The sequence below is a fragment of the Lathyrus oleraceus genome, chromosome 3 (genome assembly GCF_024323335.1).
Source record: "Lathyrus oleraceus cultivar Zhongwan6 chromosome 3, CAAS_Psat_ZW6_1.0, whole genome shotgun sequence".
NCBI lineage: Eukaryota > Viridiplantae > Streptophyta > Magnoliopsida > Fabales > Fabaceae > Lathyrus > Lathyrus oleraceus.
The window spans coordinates 4728166-4744365 of NC_066581.1; positions in this window are offsets into that span (position 1 = coordinate 4728166).

Genomic DNA, 16200 nt, shown 5'->3' on the forward strand with positions numbered 1-16200 from the left:
TGAGCTCATGACTTGCACTTATGTGCATTAACTTGTGTTGTCTGTATAGATTGACATTTGCTGTTTACTGTTGGTTTGTCTGGTATGCTGATCATATTTGATTGATTTCAGGTGCCATAGTCGCTTTAGTTCTTTTTGAACTTGCTTGCTGCTGCTTGGTTGTATAAACCAATAGAGGTAGACTCTTAACTCTATGTAGTCTGGAAGACCTGGCCTGTTACTTGGCCAGGCAACTGTCTGAAGTCCCCCTTTCGGGGCAATGTTTGTGATTGTTTAACTTTGTCCCCAAGCAGGTAAAGACCTTGATTAAGGCAATTGGTGGATCATAGAGATATGCAATCTATCTCCCACTATTCTGTTGAGTCGTCCCTCTGCTCACACTACTCGTGTTTGATGCATTGGGACACAAACCCAAGATCTTGTACTTTGTACAGTTGTGTCAGAGTCTTTGAGTGTAGAAGGGTTCCTCCATTCTGGACCCACACTCCTTTGTCTGAAGCTCTCCCTGGACAGGGATAAGAGCTGTGAAGTCTAATCTTCACTCACCTTTCATCTGGCTTCACCTTAGCCTCTCAATGGCAAGGTTAAGAGCCAACACTACCTTGTACAGATGACTTGCTTAGGCAGTCAAACCCTTTGATTGAGCCCACTTCTGACTGGATATAGTGTGTGCTTTGTGAATATTTGCTTGACATGTTTCTCTTGTTTTGATTAATGCTTGCATGCTTGCTTTCTTCCTGGTTAGGATTAGCTTGCAGTAATGCAAATAGGATAGAAACCACAACTTAGGGTTAATGATGCATGATAACACTAGGCTCGAGTACAGCTCCCTAGTAGTGTGTCTTCCTTTGTTTCTGGTTAGTCTTTCTCCCCTGTTCAGGGGAACTACATCGCCCTGATCCTCGTTCCAGACGAGGTATGTAGGCAGGAGGTCGTGCGAGACCTCTCCGGGCACTTTTTTTCCTTTTTGTGTGTGTTGTTTGACGATGGTTAGGCTCGAGTCCCTGACTCCTTAGCCATTTGTTGTTTGTTTGTTCTTGTTGTGTGCTTGGAAGCCGGTATAAGTCCATCAAGTGGCATCTGGGTTCCAGTGTGCGTGTGTTTGGTTCGGATGCTGATGTAAGTCCAGTGATTGGCATTCAGGCTCCATGTTTGCCGGTGTTTGTTTGTGTTGTTTGGCGTGCGTGAGCCGAACTACGGCAGCTCTGATTCTCGTTCCAGACGAGATACGTAGGCATAGGATGCGACGTCCTATCGAGCTCTCTTCCCCTTAACCCCACCTGTGTTGTCTTAGCGTGTGTGTATGATGTTTGTCTGTTTGTTTTAGCAACCTATTCTTTCTTTTAGAACGTGGATCCCGTCGAGTACGACGGACGTGAGGGGTGCTAATACCTTCCCCTCGCGTAACCGACTCCCGTACCCTTTCTCTTTGGTCGCGAGACCATGCTTTTCCCAGGTTTACTCTGAGCGTTTCCTTTCCCTCTTTTGGGATAAATAACGCGCAGTGGCGGCTCTGTGTTTGTTTTTGTTTTAGCTCGCCGGTTGTTTTTTCGCGGATGCGACAACTAGCAGTTGACTTTTGGTCAAACAATTGACCAAAGTCAGACCCCTAACCCTAGACCTATTCTCCTTCATCTTCATGGCCATCATGGTCCCCCATTAAATTGGATTTAGTTTATTGAGTTGTAATTGTGAATCATTCACGAGCTTTTAAGCAAGAGTGTATTTTGTTTCATTGGAAGCGTGCCTTCTGTTCTTTGATTGTTTTCAGTTGTTATCACTATTGTATGATTTAAAGGAAGTGAGAGAGGTCTCATATCTAGGAGAGTCTTAGATATAAATTCCAAGGGTAGTGATTATGAAGTTTTTAAAACCAAAGGTTATTTAGAACTTCAAACTAATACTATTATATTGAATTTCCTTCTAGGCTAGGATGCTTCCGGATGTAGGTGACGTTGCACCGAACTAGGTTAATAATTGACCTGTGTTATTTTCTTCCTGCTTTTTACAATGTAATTGTTTATGGTGTGACATGTCCTGAACCTGACCTCGTGACATTGTATACGACATCTGTTATCTACGTAATTGTTTCTAGTGTGACATGTTCTGATCCTGGTATCGTGACATCGTATACAACATCTATTTTTCTGATTACCATTATTGTTGTATGATGTCCTGATATTAATGTCATGACTTTGCATACGACATCTGATATTTGCATACCAGAATTTTCAATTGGAATCAAAGTAGGCACCTTGTTCTGTTTTGGGTGAGCTCCAGGAAGATACTTTCTAGTACCATGGAAGGAAGCTTTGTTAACAAACCACACATCTTAGATGGAACAAACTATGACTATTGGAAGGCACATATGGTGGCATTCCTAAAATATATGGATTGCAAGACTTGGAAAGTTGTCATTAAGGGTTGGGAACATCCTGTGTGAAGGACAAAGATGGAAAGGTTACTACTGACTTGAAGCCTGAAGAGGACTGGTCTAAGGAAGAAGATGAACTGGCTCTTGGAAACTCCAAAACTTTGAATGCTCTATTCAATGGAGTTGACAAAAACATATCCAGGTTAATAAACACATGTACTGTGGCCAAAGATGCATGGGAAATTCTCATAACCACCCATGAAGGCACATCTAAAGTGAAGATGTCTAGACTTCAAATTCTCACTACCAGATTTGAGAATCTAATGATGAAAGATGATAAGAGTATTCATGATTTTCACATGAATGTTCTTGAAATAGAAAATTCATCTAGTTCCTTGGGAGAGAAGATGTCAGAAGAAAAGTTGGTTAGAAAAATTCTTAGGTCCCTACCTAAGAAATTTGACATGAAGGTCACAACTATTGGGAAGAAGTCCAAGACATTTGCAACATGAGAGTGGATGAGCTTATTGGGTCACTTCAAAATTTTGAATTGGCTATTCGTGATAGATCTGAAAAGAAGAACAAAAGCATAACTTTTATCTCCAATACTAAGGATGAAGAGGATTAATTTGACTTGGAGACTGATGAAGGAATTTCTAATGCCATTGTGTTTCTTGGGAGGTAATTCAATAAGGTGTTAAAGAAAATGGGTAGGAAGTCAAGACCTGATGTCAAGAACATGTCATTCGACATCAGTATGAACAATGATTCTCAAAGAAAAGCAAGAATAGAAGAAAGTCTCAATGAAGGAAAATGTATTCAGTGTCATGAATGTGAGGGTTTGGGTCACATTAGATCAGAATATCCCACGTATCTCAAGAAATAAAAGAAGAGATTGTTTGATGATTCTGTAGGTGAAACTGATGATGAAACTGATGATGAAACTGATGATGAAACTGCTAAGCATGTTACAACTTTCACTGGTAGATATAAATCTGACGAAGATTCTTATGATGAGGATGTCTCTTATGAAGAATTAGCCGCTTCCTACAAAGAGCTTTGTGTCATAAGTGAAGAGGTGTGTAAGACAGGAGAAGAGAAAAAGAGAATCACAGATCAACTAGAGAAACTTTTATCTACTGTCACTGATCTTGAAAATGAGGTAACTCTATTGTCTTCTAAACTTAAAAACATGACCAAATCCATAAGAATGTTGAACAATGGGTCTGATATGTTAGATGAAATTCTTCAAGTTGAAAAAGGGATGGAACTTAAAAGGTATATGTGTGAGACCCCAATTTTGACCCTAAGATCCCTCATGCTATCTCTTCATATGCATTAACATTGGGATCACACCTTGGCATCCTCCCTACCCCTCATTCATTAGGGTTTGTATTGGGAGAGATCACCAAACACATTTGATTGTATCATACTTCATTTTTCTTTGTTCACTAACCAAAATACCAAAAATATGTCAATATATAGTTTGTTGCTTTTGTAGGTAGTGTACATGCTCACCTATGCTCTATCAAGCTCATATCTAGGGTTTGAGACCCTGAATGCAAGGATCTAAATTGAGAATTGGTTTACATTGGCTCTAATTATCATTTATGGATCCCTTTGATCTTCACATGTTATTTTGATCAATAAATCATCAAGAGTTTGGAGATTTTTTGCCTTGGAAACCCTAATTCATCTGGGTATCTTGTGTGACTTCTTCAACAAGTTACCTCAACAATTGATCAAATATTTCAAGGTATACTTCACATTACATCATCTTATGCATATATGATCCTCCATGAGTCCCAAAAGTCAAGAGATTGTCAAGATAGCAAGTTGGTTCATGGTGGTTGACCAGAGAAACTCAACTAGTCAAAACGGGGGTTCCCTAGACTCTATCTCCTACAATTTTTGTCGTATAAAAATGATTCCAAGAAAACCATTACTCTAAATGACATTAAAAACAACTTTCATGTTGAAGTCAAGAGCTAGTTTTGCTTGGAAAGTCATTGTTTATGGTGAAAGACTATAGGTCATTTTGTTTAAACCGTAGTTTGGAGGTCAACTTCACAAGACCATAACATGCTCAATTTTTATGAGATGAAAGCCATTCAAATTTCATTATCAAATTCAAGATGTCTACTTGAACCTTTATGTTTGGAGGAAGTGAAAATTCAACTTACAAATGCATGTTCCAAGAGGAAACATTATAGGTCGATTTGGACCAATACCATTGAACAAGTGATTTTCCTCAACTTCTAAAATGCATAACTCCTTCATGAAAAATCCAAATGAGGTCAAATTTGTGACCAAATTGAATATGTTTGAAAGAGGTAAAACTTTTATGAAGGAACTTTTCTCATTTTAAGTCCATAGAAAAAGTTATTCAAGGTAGAATAAATGAACATTTGACTTGGGACTTAGAAAATTTTCAAATATGTTTGATTTCCCAAACTTCCACCTCAAAATTCATCATGATCTAAGCTTCAAATGAAAAAGTGTTCAACATGAAAGTTGTTCCCCTTGATATCACCATTCCAAAACATCTAGATCATCCCATTTGGATTAAAATTGAGAGACTTTCACATGGGTGTAAGTTAAAGCACCATTTGGATAATTTAAAGTTCCAATTTTCAAACACACTTGCATGAGCTTCTAACATGATTTCAGCATGAAGTGCATTGAACTTTGGATCAGATGGCATCATCTCATAGGCCTAATGAATGCCCATGCATCCATGCAAGGGAGAATTTGAAATTTTTCCAAATTTGGAAGTGTGCAAATATCATTCACATTGGCTATAAATAAGACCCTTCATGATCAGAAATAGGATCCCTCTTGCCCAAGCTTCGACCCCCTTCTTCCCCAAACACCATTGAAAGGATAATCTTGAAGGTTTCTTGAGAAACCAGGTTTCAATTCTCCTTCTGTTTTAGGATTGAAACTCCAAGAGTCCAAGCTTTTTAACCATCCAAATAATCTTCTACAAGCTTCTAGAGTCAAGCCAAGCCAAATTAGAAGCAAGATCAAGCTAATCTGAAGCTTCTCGAAGGTGAGATTTCAGAAACTTTTCTTCTTCGATTCTCTCTCATTTCTCATCCATTTTGACTGATTGTTGGTTTACTGAAGTCCTACCAATATAGGCAACAAGATTGAGTTGCTTTGAGGTCAAATCGAAGCAACTCAGGTCATGATCCTCAAAATTCAAATCCCTGTATCTTTTCATATACTTGGAATTGAACAAAATTGAGACCAAATTTGAGCTCCTAGGCATTTTTTCTTTAAATCCACGTCTTTCTTTTTCATTTTGGTGATGGTTGATGGTGGACCAGTCCAACGAGGTCCACCGGAGAAGAAGAACGGAGCTCTGGCTCCGGTGATGAGTTGTCTTGCATCTCAACCATAGGATCCTTTGAAAATGTTTTAATCTCATGTGTTGCTTTTGAATACCAAGCCTATGCCGCGTTGACTGCAGTGCGCCATGGAACGTGCCCTCTCATCCATCTGATCTACCACCTCAATTAATGAGGGAGATCATATGGCTCTCCTTTTTTTGAATTTCTGAATATTTCTTTTAATTGCTTATTTTTAATTAATTCATATTAATTTCATTGTTAATCCAAAAAATATGGGACTTTCACCAAAAAATTTCAAACATTTTCCTCTTTCATTTTCTGAATTAAAATTATTTTTTGGATTAATATTGATATTTTTCATGATTTAAATGTTTTTGTGCATTTTTTTAATTATTTAAAAATACTTCTTCCTTTTCAAAAATAATGACATTTTTTCTCCAAGGTCCTTTGACCTTGTTTGACCTATGATATATCTCTTAGCCATTTATTTGTTGTTTTGAAGAGGTTTTAGGTTTTAGATAAAATATAATTTAATTTAAATGCATTTTAATTGTTTAACTGTGTGAAAATTATGTTGAGCCATTTTTATTGACTTGTGAAGTTTGACTATGTGTTTGGGCCTTGGTCAAGGTTGATTTAACTTTTGTTGGATTAAAATCATTGGATTTAGGGGATTGATGAAATGTACATTTCATCTCCCAAAATGAATGAATGATTTTAATTTGATAAAATTCCTCCCATGACCAATTTGTGTTTGTCTCATTTCCCCTCCCTCTTCATCTTCAATCCAATTCTATCCCATCCCTTTCATTGACCAATGACATCTCAATATCCTAAGGCTAATTGGTTCATCAATAACTTCATGTTAGATGAACCAATACAAGTAAGGATGAGATTAGACCCATCCTTTGATCATTTCCTTTTTGTGTGTGGTATGTTTTAGGAGTATGGTTCATTATACCATATCTCTAACATGCATTAACACCAAAATTTCTATTGCCCGACCTCAGATAGTTGTGACTTCTACATAAGTCCAATTACGATTGCTTAACATAGCGTTAAATTTTGAAGGCATAACATTCTAGTAAGTGAGATTGTAAGTCTCCCCCCTTTCATGGTATTGTGTGGAAACTTGGCCTTTTTTCCTTCCTTTAGAAGATGTCTTGGTTCAAGGATCCATTCTTGTGAATAGACGGTTAAGTGTTCTCCAAAGAATGACTTAAGCAATTGAAAAGCAAAACTCCACTAACATCTAATCAAATAACATTTGACCAACCTTTTAATTACAAGTCATTTACTTTATGCCATTTAAATTCAAGTCATTTACCACTTCATTTGCCATTTTACATATCATTTAACTTGTTTATGTTTATGCCATTTTCCCTTTGCTAATTTGAGCCATATATTGTGTTTGTATATACTTGTTGGTGTATCTTGTTTGTGTTTGTGGTCTTAGGACCTTAAAATACTTAATAAACAACAAAAAAAACCTAAAAAATGCTTGTGTGGACTGTTGGATTTGATCTGAGCTTTGGACTTAGAATTAGGCAATATTCCCTATGCAAAAGGACTTGGCCAATGCCAGCATCTCTGAAACCAAGTCATTGAGAATTGAGCTTTTATTGATACAAGTATTGGGATCCACTTGAGTTCATATGCTACATGGTCTTGATGCAAATGTTACTTTGAACCTGTGTCTAATGCCTTATTCTGAGTCATTCAAGGAGTATGTCATCTGATACATGGGAAGATTATGAAGAAGACTATAAAGTTGCTAGCTTTGATGTGGCTATCTTTACTTGATGCCTTGCTCTTCATTGTGCTACTTGCTTATTGATATTGCTTGATTTAAAGTCCAAAGGAAAAGTGGGGTTTTATATGACATTCTTGTCTAATGGATTGCATCCCATTGGTCAGATCTTTTCAACTCCTAACTTTTAAATTTTTGCTTAGAATTAGTCTCTTCATCTCCTCCCATTTCTTAAATTTCAAGTCTCTCCCCCTTTTCAAAATCTTCTTTTCTTGTGATTTCTAAACTTAGACTTTATTGCAAAATTAGAAACCTTGGCCTTATGCCATTGCATTTTTACACTCTTTTCTTAAATCAAACTTGTAAATGAACTTAACCATATTGACTTAAAATTTCAAAAGACAAAAAGAACTAACACTCATTCAAACTTTTGTGCCTCTTTTAAACTTAACTTTTGACTGAAAGCAATCCACTTATTTTGAAATTTATACCACGAACTACGAGGTTTTGATCCCTCATTTTTATGTTGGTACGTAGGCACAAGTCCGAAGGTCTTGTAAAAAAAAAATATAATCAATGAATTCTTTTGTCATCCCCACACTCTATTTATTGCAAACATCTTTTATACCAAAACACATACACACATAAAAAGGGCTCTATAGGAGTACCTAAGACACTTTGGGTGCTAACACCTTCCCTCTGTGTAACCAACCCCCTTTCCTGTGATCTCTGGCATTTTATTAGTTTTGATTTGAAAACTTCTTATCTTTGGGTTTTGTTCGTACTTTTCCCTTTTCCTTTGTAAACAATAAAAAAGCCCGGTGGTGACTCTGGTTTTATTGACATTAAGCTTATCCATAGCTTGATGGTCATAAATTTACCGCTACAATATGTTTTAATTACCAATATCAAAATAAATAAGGAAAAACCCCTATGACAAAATTTAGTCCTCTAGAAAGGAAGTATGAGCCCATGATGTCTGACCTAATGATATAACATCCTGCCAAACATTAGGAAACTCAAACTAAAGTCAAGTTTTTGCCTTGGAAATGTCATTACTGTGTTAAATATGGACATATAAAGCCTTTCTGCTACAAACTGTATGGTTATCCAAAACATCCAAAATATTTTAGGGCTAATCATGTAATGATTAAAACTAGAAAGGAGTGGAAACCTAAGGTTTTTCCACATGAAACTACTTATTCTTCCACACACCTAATATCCAAGGAAGATGAAGTCAAGTTGTGGCCCCAGAAGCTTGGAGATCTGAATCTCAAAGGGATATATATTGGTTACTCTACAAATAGTAGAGCTTACATGGTGTTTAACTCCAGAACCAAGGGAATGATAGAATCCTTTAATGTTGTGGTTGATGATTCAATTATTGTAAAAGGGACTCATGTAGATTAAGATGTTGGAACATCATCTCAACAGACTGATGCTTCAGAAAATATGGAAGACATTGAGTAAAACATTGAGCCAACAAGGAATGAATTAGATGCTTTTGTTGACATTTGAGCTATTTATTTTCCTGTTTGATTTTATATGTTTCTTGTGGGTATTTTCCCTGAATATTGCACCTCTGTGTGTCATGGTATGTACCTCTAATTCACATGTTCTGCTACTGCTTTTCTATAATATTTTGTTTCCATTGATGAATGTCTGCTTAGTTTGTCATATTCTGGCTAAAAAGGGGAGTAGATAGTGTAGAGTTGTGCTAGTTGTGCTCTTGATTTATTTTATTCTCCATGTGAAGGCTATTTCTTTGATGGGGAGTATGTTTCCTGTGTGACATGGGGAGTTATTTATGTGTTGCTAATCATGATATTCAATGGGAATTTGATTTGTTTGTACCTAGGTTATTGTGTACTTGTTGTGATGTCAGACAGAATGTCTTGACATTTTGTTTCAGAGAATTCTATTTGTGCTTAGGATGTTGTGTACTTGCTGTGATGTTAGACAAAATGTCATGACATTTTGTTTCAGAGAATTATGTTTGTGCTTAGGCTATTGTGTGCTTGTTGTGATGTCAGACAAAATATCTTGACATTTTGTTTCTGAAGGAGGCTTGGAGTGTGAGAGTTTATTTCTCTCTACGTCTTTTTTACGAGGCTGGGTTTCTACTACTTATTTATGTTGCGTGTGCCTCTGATATGCCTTGGTGTTATACCAAGTGTTTGGTTGTTTAGTTTTTGTGTTTGTGATGATTGCTACTATTTTATCTTTTCTCTAGCTATATGCTGCAAAGGTTATTTTAGCCAAAAATTTCCAAAGGGGGAGATTGTTAGATCTGTGCTTTTATGATTGACACCAAATTTGTTAAAACATGTATCACAGTAAGATGTCGTGACATGTTGATCATACATCTTTGCAGGTTTTATTTTACTTCTTGGAAGGCTTATTTTACTATGAGATATCTGAAGATTCTCTAAATATTCAACTATCTTATCCGATTATCCAAAGAAGTTTATTTTAGGAACTCTTGTTTCGTTTCGAGCTGTGCACTTGTTTCATAAAAAGGGATGTTGACACATTTTAAGGAAACATTAGATCAAATTTAATTTGATTATGCAGAAGATTGTGCAGACTGGAGGTCAAAACATTTAAGGAAACATTTGATTTGATTATGCCGAAGATTGTGCAGACTAGATGTCGAAACATTTAAGGAAACATTTGATTTGATTATGCATAAGATTATGCAAACTGGATGTCGAAAAGTTTAAGGAAACATTGGATTTGATTTTGTAGAATGGATTTCAAAACATTTAAGGAGACATCATATTTGATTCTGGAGAATGGATGTCAAAACATTTAAGGAGGCATCAAATTTGATTATGCAGAATGAATGGCAAAACATTTAAGGAGACATTAGAATTGATTATGTAGAATGGATGTCAAAACATTTAAGGATACATCATATTTGATTTGATCAAGTATTATGAAGATCAAATGTCAAAACTTTTAAGGAGATATCAAATTTGATTTGATTTGATTTGTTTTATTTTGGATCTGTTGATTTTTATGCCTAAGCCCATGCTTACCAAAGGCTATTTAAAGAGGACGTTACTAAACCTAACTGACAGAAGAGAGAGCTACACTTCAGCATTGGAAAATTAGGGTTTTAGTTGTTTTTGTTATTTGTGAGCCATTCTAGTATCTCCTTGATACTTGAATTGGACTGAGTTTATTGAGTTATAATTGTGAATCACTCATAAGCTTTTAAGCTAGAGTGTATTCTATTTCATTGGAAGCATGTCTTCTGTTCTTTGATTGTTTTCAATTGTTATCATTGTTGTGTTATTGAAGGGAAGTGAGTGGGGTCTCATATCTAGGAGAGTCTTAGATAGAAATTCCAAGGGTAACAATTAGGTGAGAAGTTTGTAAAACCAGAGGTTGTTTAGAACTTCATACTAATACTATCATATTGGATTTCCTTCCTGGCTTGGATGCCCCCAGATGTAGGTGACGTTGCACCGAACAGGGTTATCAATTGACCTGTGTTATTTTCTTCCTGCTTTTTACACTATAATTGTTTATGGTGTGACATGTCCTGAACCTAGTGTCATGACATCGTATTTGACATCTATTATCTGCGTAATTGTTTCTGATGTGACATGTTCTGATCTTGGTGACCTGACATCGTATATAACATATGTTATTTTCTTACTATTATTGTTGTATGAAGTCCTAATATTAGTGTCGTGACTTCGCATACGACATCTGCTATTTGCTTACCAGAATTTTCTCATTCTATTTTCTACTTATTAAACCAACAATCCCAAAACCCCCAAAGTCTTCTGTTTAACTAAATTGAAACACGAACTATGTATCGTCAAGCAGTTCTTGAGATCGATACTTGGGAAAAGTTACCTTTATTACTACATTGGAAGATTAATACACTTTCTAATTTACTGTAAGATCCCAATTTTAACCCTAAGATCCCTCATGGCATCATAACATTGCATTTGCAAAGCCTTAAGGATCATAAGCATCTTGGTTCCCCTTGCCTTTGGGTGGGACTTCTTGTGAGTGGTTTGAGATCACCAAGCATGCTTGAATCGTATATTATTGCTTTTCTTATTTTATTTACTAACCAAAAGCACAAAAATATGTCACTAACATCTTTTGTTTGTAGCTTGAGCAATCACAAAGTCCAAAAGCTCCTAGAAGATCACTGGTGCAAAGGTAGGGTCAAGAAAGGATGAAAACAAGCATGGTATGTTGGAGAATTGCCATCCAAGGCGCAGCGGAATTTAAAAATTTCTCCATTTAGTGATCCTTACGAATGGGCATGATCAGTGATAGAATCGTTACCTCTGGTGGCGATTCAAACCTTTGGTGCAGAACTCTGATAATGATCAAAACCTTTGATACAGATCCACGGGGCGATCACGAACGTTGAACGATGACAACGTCTCTACTCAGTCCACACGAACGGATTCCTTCAATCGCAGTGCTAGCTGTTATGAATGAAGGCTTTGAGTGAGAGAGAGATACGAAATTCCAACTCTTCAGTTGTGTTTTCTGTCTCAGTGAGTTACAATGCTTCTACCCAAGGGGTTCTATTTATAGAACCACTTGTGTGGGCTTTAAGCCAAAAAGCCCACTTAAGTGCATTTTGGCCCATATCTCATAATATGCCAAAATCACTTAAGTACTTGGTACCTTACCATATTTAGTATTCTACTTAAGTACACCGTACCTTACGATGTTCCTTAATTATTCTATTTCTCATCAATCCGTCCTTTGTGTGTGACCCTATAGGTTTTCGCGGCGTTGGCAATTATATTAAATCACGCATTTAACATAATAAACAGTGAGCGGTATCTAGCAACACATCACTGCTACCCAAGTCACGAAAATGTCATGTGATCTGACAAAACCTCCTGTGATAATAATTATGTGTATAATTACCCCTTTGCCCTTATGTCTATATTGAACACAAGGTATAGACCGTATCACCCTTGTCCAGTTCAATATTGGGCCCATAGACATTTATCCTGTTACGCAGGATGGGCAAATTCCATCTAGGACACTCATGTCCCTCAGCATGCTTTGTGGAGTACCCATCAACTGTCTTTATGGTTATCCAGTTACGGACAACGTTGGATCAGCAACAAAGCACTCGACTCTACATCTAGGATCCATAGTGGTTTCAGGTCGAAGAGTGGTATACACTATTATCACCATGAGAATAACTTATGACACTTTGTATAACTTTCTATATAGTATTCTCATAGCGGGTCAATCCGGTATAAATATTACTCCTAATATTCATACCTATGTTTAAGACTTGATAACTCTTTATCCATGATCCATGAGATGTGATCATCAGTCTACAAACATAATAGTCTTAATGCTTTAATGTTATCCCACTTCACACTAAAGCTCGACTACGGATACTTTAAGAATAGTGTCCTTATGTTTAATGTGTTCTCATGATTAAGTCACACTTAATACATTAAACGGACTATTTATTCCAGGGACTTTATTAATCAACCATAATAAAGAAAATGCCTTTAAATAATTCGATACAAGTACCAAAAGTATTGGCCTCTAGGGCTTACACCAACATGGTAATGGTTCCCAAAGCTCTCATCCATCAAATATGCCTCCCTAGTATCTCAATTCATCATTTTGATCAAAGAAAGTCAAAGGGTTGGAGGTTTTGTTTCTCAAGGAAACCCTAAGTTCATCCGATCACCTACAATGCCTTGCTAGTGAAGCAACCTCAGCCCATGGTCAAATACAATCAAGGGAAGTTCTTTAATTCATCATTTAATGCATATTTGAACTTATTTGAGTGTCCTCAATCATCAATTCATCAAGATATTAGTTGTGGACTTGAGAAGTTGATCAGTCAATTCATCTGACTATTTTGAAATGCACTGAGACCTAACTTTTTATGTGTTGGTCAAATGGAGATGATACCAAAAGCAAAAATGTTCTTAAGGACAATATGAAGAACTTTCATGTTCATCAAAAAAATTATTTGAAGCTTGGAAGGTCATCTCCCATTCCAAGACATTATAGGTCATTTTGACTGAAACCCTAATTTTGGGTCAACTTCCCAAGAACATAACTCATTCATTTTTTATGATTTTGAGGTGGGATCAAATGCATTGGAAAGCTTATTGTGTCTAATTAAAATGTTATGTTGAACAAAATTTTCATAATATCAAAGGAAATACATGTGATAATGCAAAACATTATAGGTCACTTTGGACCAAATGCATTGAAAATCAAAAAAGACCAACTTCAAGTGCCCAAAACTCCTTCATCAAATATCCAAATGATGCAAAATTTAAGTCCATTTTGATTGTCTTGAAAAGATCCACAACTTTTATGTTGGACGTTTTCCCATTTGGGGCTTGCATCATCAAAACAGAAAGGCTTGAAGTTGGACCAATTTGGCAAAATTTTCAAAGGCATGTTTTGTACTATGAACATCATGGCTTGTTTTCATAAATTTCCACACTCCAAATAAGTTTTGGTCCAACATAAAATTTGTTCCTTATGTCAAGACCTTTCCAACCATTACCCACATGCCTATGTTTCAATTTTTCAAGTGGCATTTTCGAAGAGGTGAAGTTTTAAGCTCAATTATGCATAACATGTGAGAATTCATTACACAAGCGTATACATTGCCATCTGCACGTCCAAATCCATTTGATTGATCATCAGCATGCAAATGCAATTGAATTTGGGCCTACTACATGATCATGCAACCCCATGCAAAGAATATCCATTTGCCATGCACACGAGAATTTTCACTTGCTCAGCCAATTCCATCTATAAATAGACATGCTATGCTTCATAATTGAGGACCCTAAATCAATCTGAAATGCTGCAGAAATCAAAACCCAGCCATACCTAAAGGAACTAGTTCACATTTCATAAAATTTTCAGATTTGAAATTCAACTGAATTTGGTTGAATCTTTAGATCTAAAGTTCCTAGACCTTCCTCATATGATCCATTGAACTTCTGTTTTGCAAAAGGAAGCAAGGAAAAGAGCTCAAATCTTCACAGTCTAAGGTTGTTCATCAACTGGTTTTTTCTTCAAAACTCATTAATCTTTGATCTATTTGCCTGACTATTGTGTTGTCTGAAGTCCTCTCTATAGAGGCATCATTGTTGTGTGCTCAATTTTCAAAATCAAGCAAGTTCATGATGAACACCATCAAGTTTCAACCTCTGATTTCTCTCATTATAGAGATCTAGAGTAGAAGTAGATGGCATAGGGGTGATGTACATCACCCCAGCTTTAATTTGGTACCTGGATCGTGAGTTTTGGTTGAGTTTGGAGGGCCTGCAACTCTGGCCGGAGCTATAGAGCTCGCCGGAGAAGACGGTGGCGCTGCCCACCGTCCACCATGCCAGATTTAATCTGGATCGTTGGATGCATCCTCCACGTTTTAATCTCAGCCATGCATTTGGTTTACTTTTAATAATGCCCTGTGTGACGCGTTTGACTGGATTCCACCATGAGCGCGTGCATGTGGAGCGTTTGATCAGCCACGTCAATTAATGAGGCTTGATCAGACGCTCCTGGTTTTTTCTCCTTTTTCATTTTTTGATTTTAATTTCTTTTATTTCCATTACTTTCAAAAATTCATAACTCTTTCATTTTTAACCCAAAAAATATGGGACCAATTACATTGTTCTCCATTTAAATTCTAGTTTCTAAAAATGATTTTTAATATTTTTTATTTTGTCATTTGATATTTTTTGTGAATTTCCTCTTTTCTGGTTATTTTTAATTCATTTTAAATGGTTTTCAATATTCAAAAAATACAAAAATATTTTCCTAACCTATTTGAATGATGATGAATCTATGAAAAATATTCTCATCAATTTTCTAATTGATTTGAGATTTATTTGAGATTTTAGTTCAATTAGGTTATTTTTATTTATTTTTAATTGATTAAAAATAGTTTCTGACTTTTAAAAATGCTTAAAATTTTTGTCAAACGTTGTTTGACCTTGTTGAACTTGGGATAAATCACTTGGACCTTTCAAGGTTGATTTGAAGTGATTTTGAAGTTTGACCTTTCTTTAATATTTTAATTCAAGCTTATTTTGAATATTAAAAATGCCAAAAATATTTTGTTCATTTCTTGACCTCCAATCTTCATCTCACTTCTGTTTTTGATTGTTTGACCATGATTCTCAATGTCATTGGTCAACATATGTTGATTGGTACATGCTACCTCATTTAATGCACTTTATTCTTTTCATTTTCCATTTTCCATTAATCATCTCCTTCTTCTTCTTTTTTCTTTTTGATCAATGAGTTAAGGGTTGATAAGTTAGTATTGATTAGGGAGGCTTAATCTTCCTTGATTCAAATCTAATTCCTCTTGATCAATTGATCAAATGAATGGCTTTGCATTAAGGATAGGTTGATTCCTAAATCATGCAAAAGACTTAAACCAATACAAGATCAATTCTCTTCTTCTTTTTGGCATGGCAAGTTGTTGGAACTTGGTTCACTAGTCAAGACTTCTAACTTGTGTTGTTTGCCTACATTATTATTGACCGGCCTTAGATAGTTGTGACTTCTACATAAGTCCAATTACGATTGCTTAACATAGCGCTAAATTTTCCTTATGGCACACTAACTACTAACACTAACCATTAACCATTAACATTTACTTTTTGCACTTTACTTTTATGCAATTTACTATTCCTGTACATATTATTCATTTGCTTTTTCTT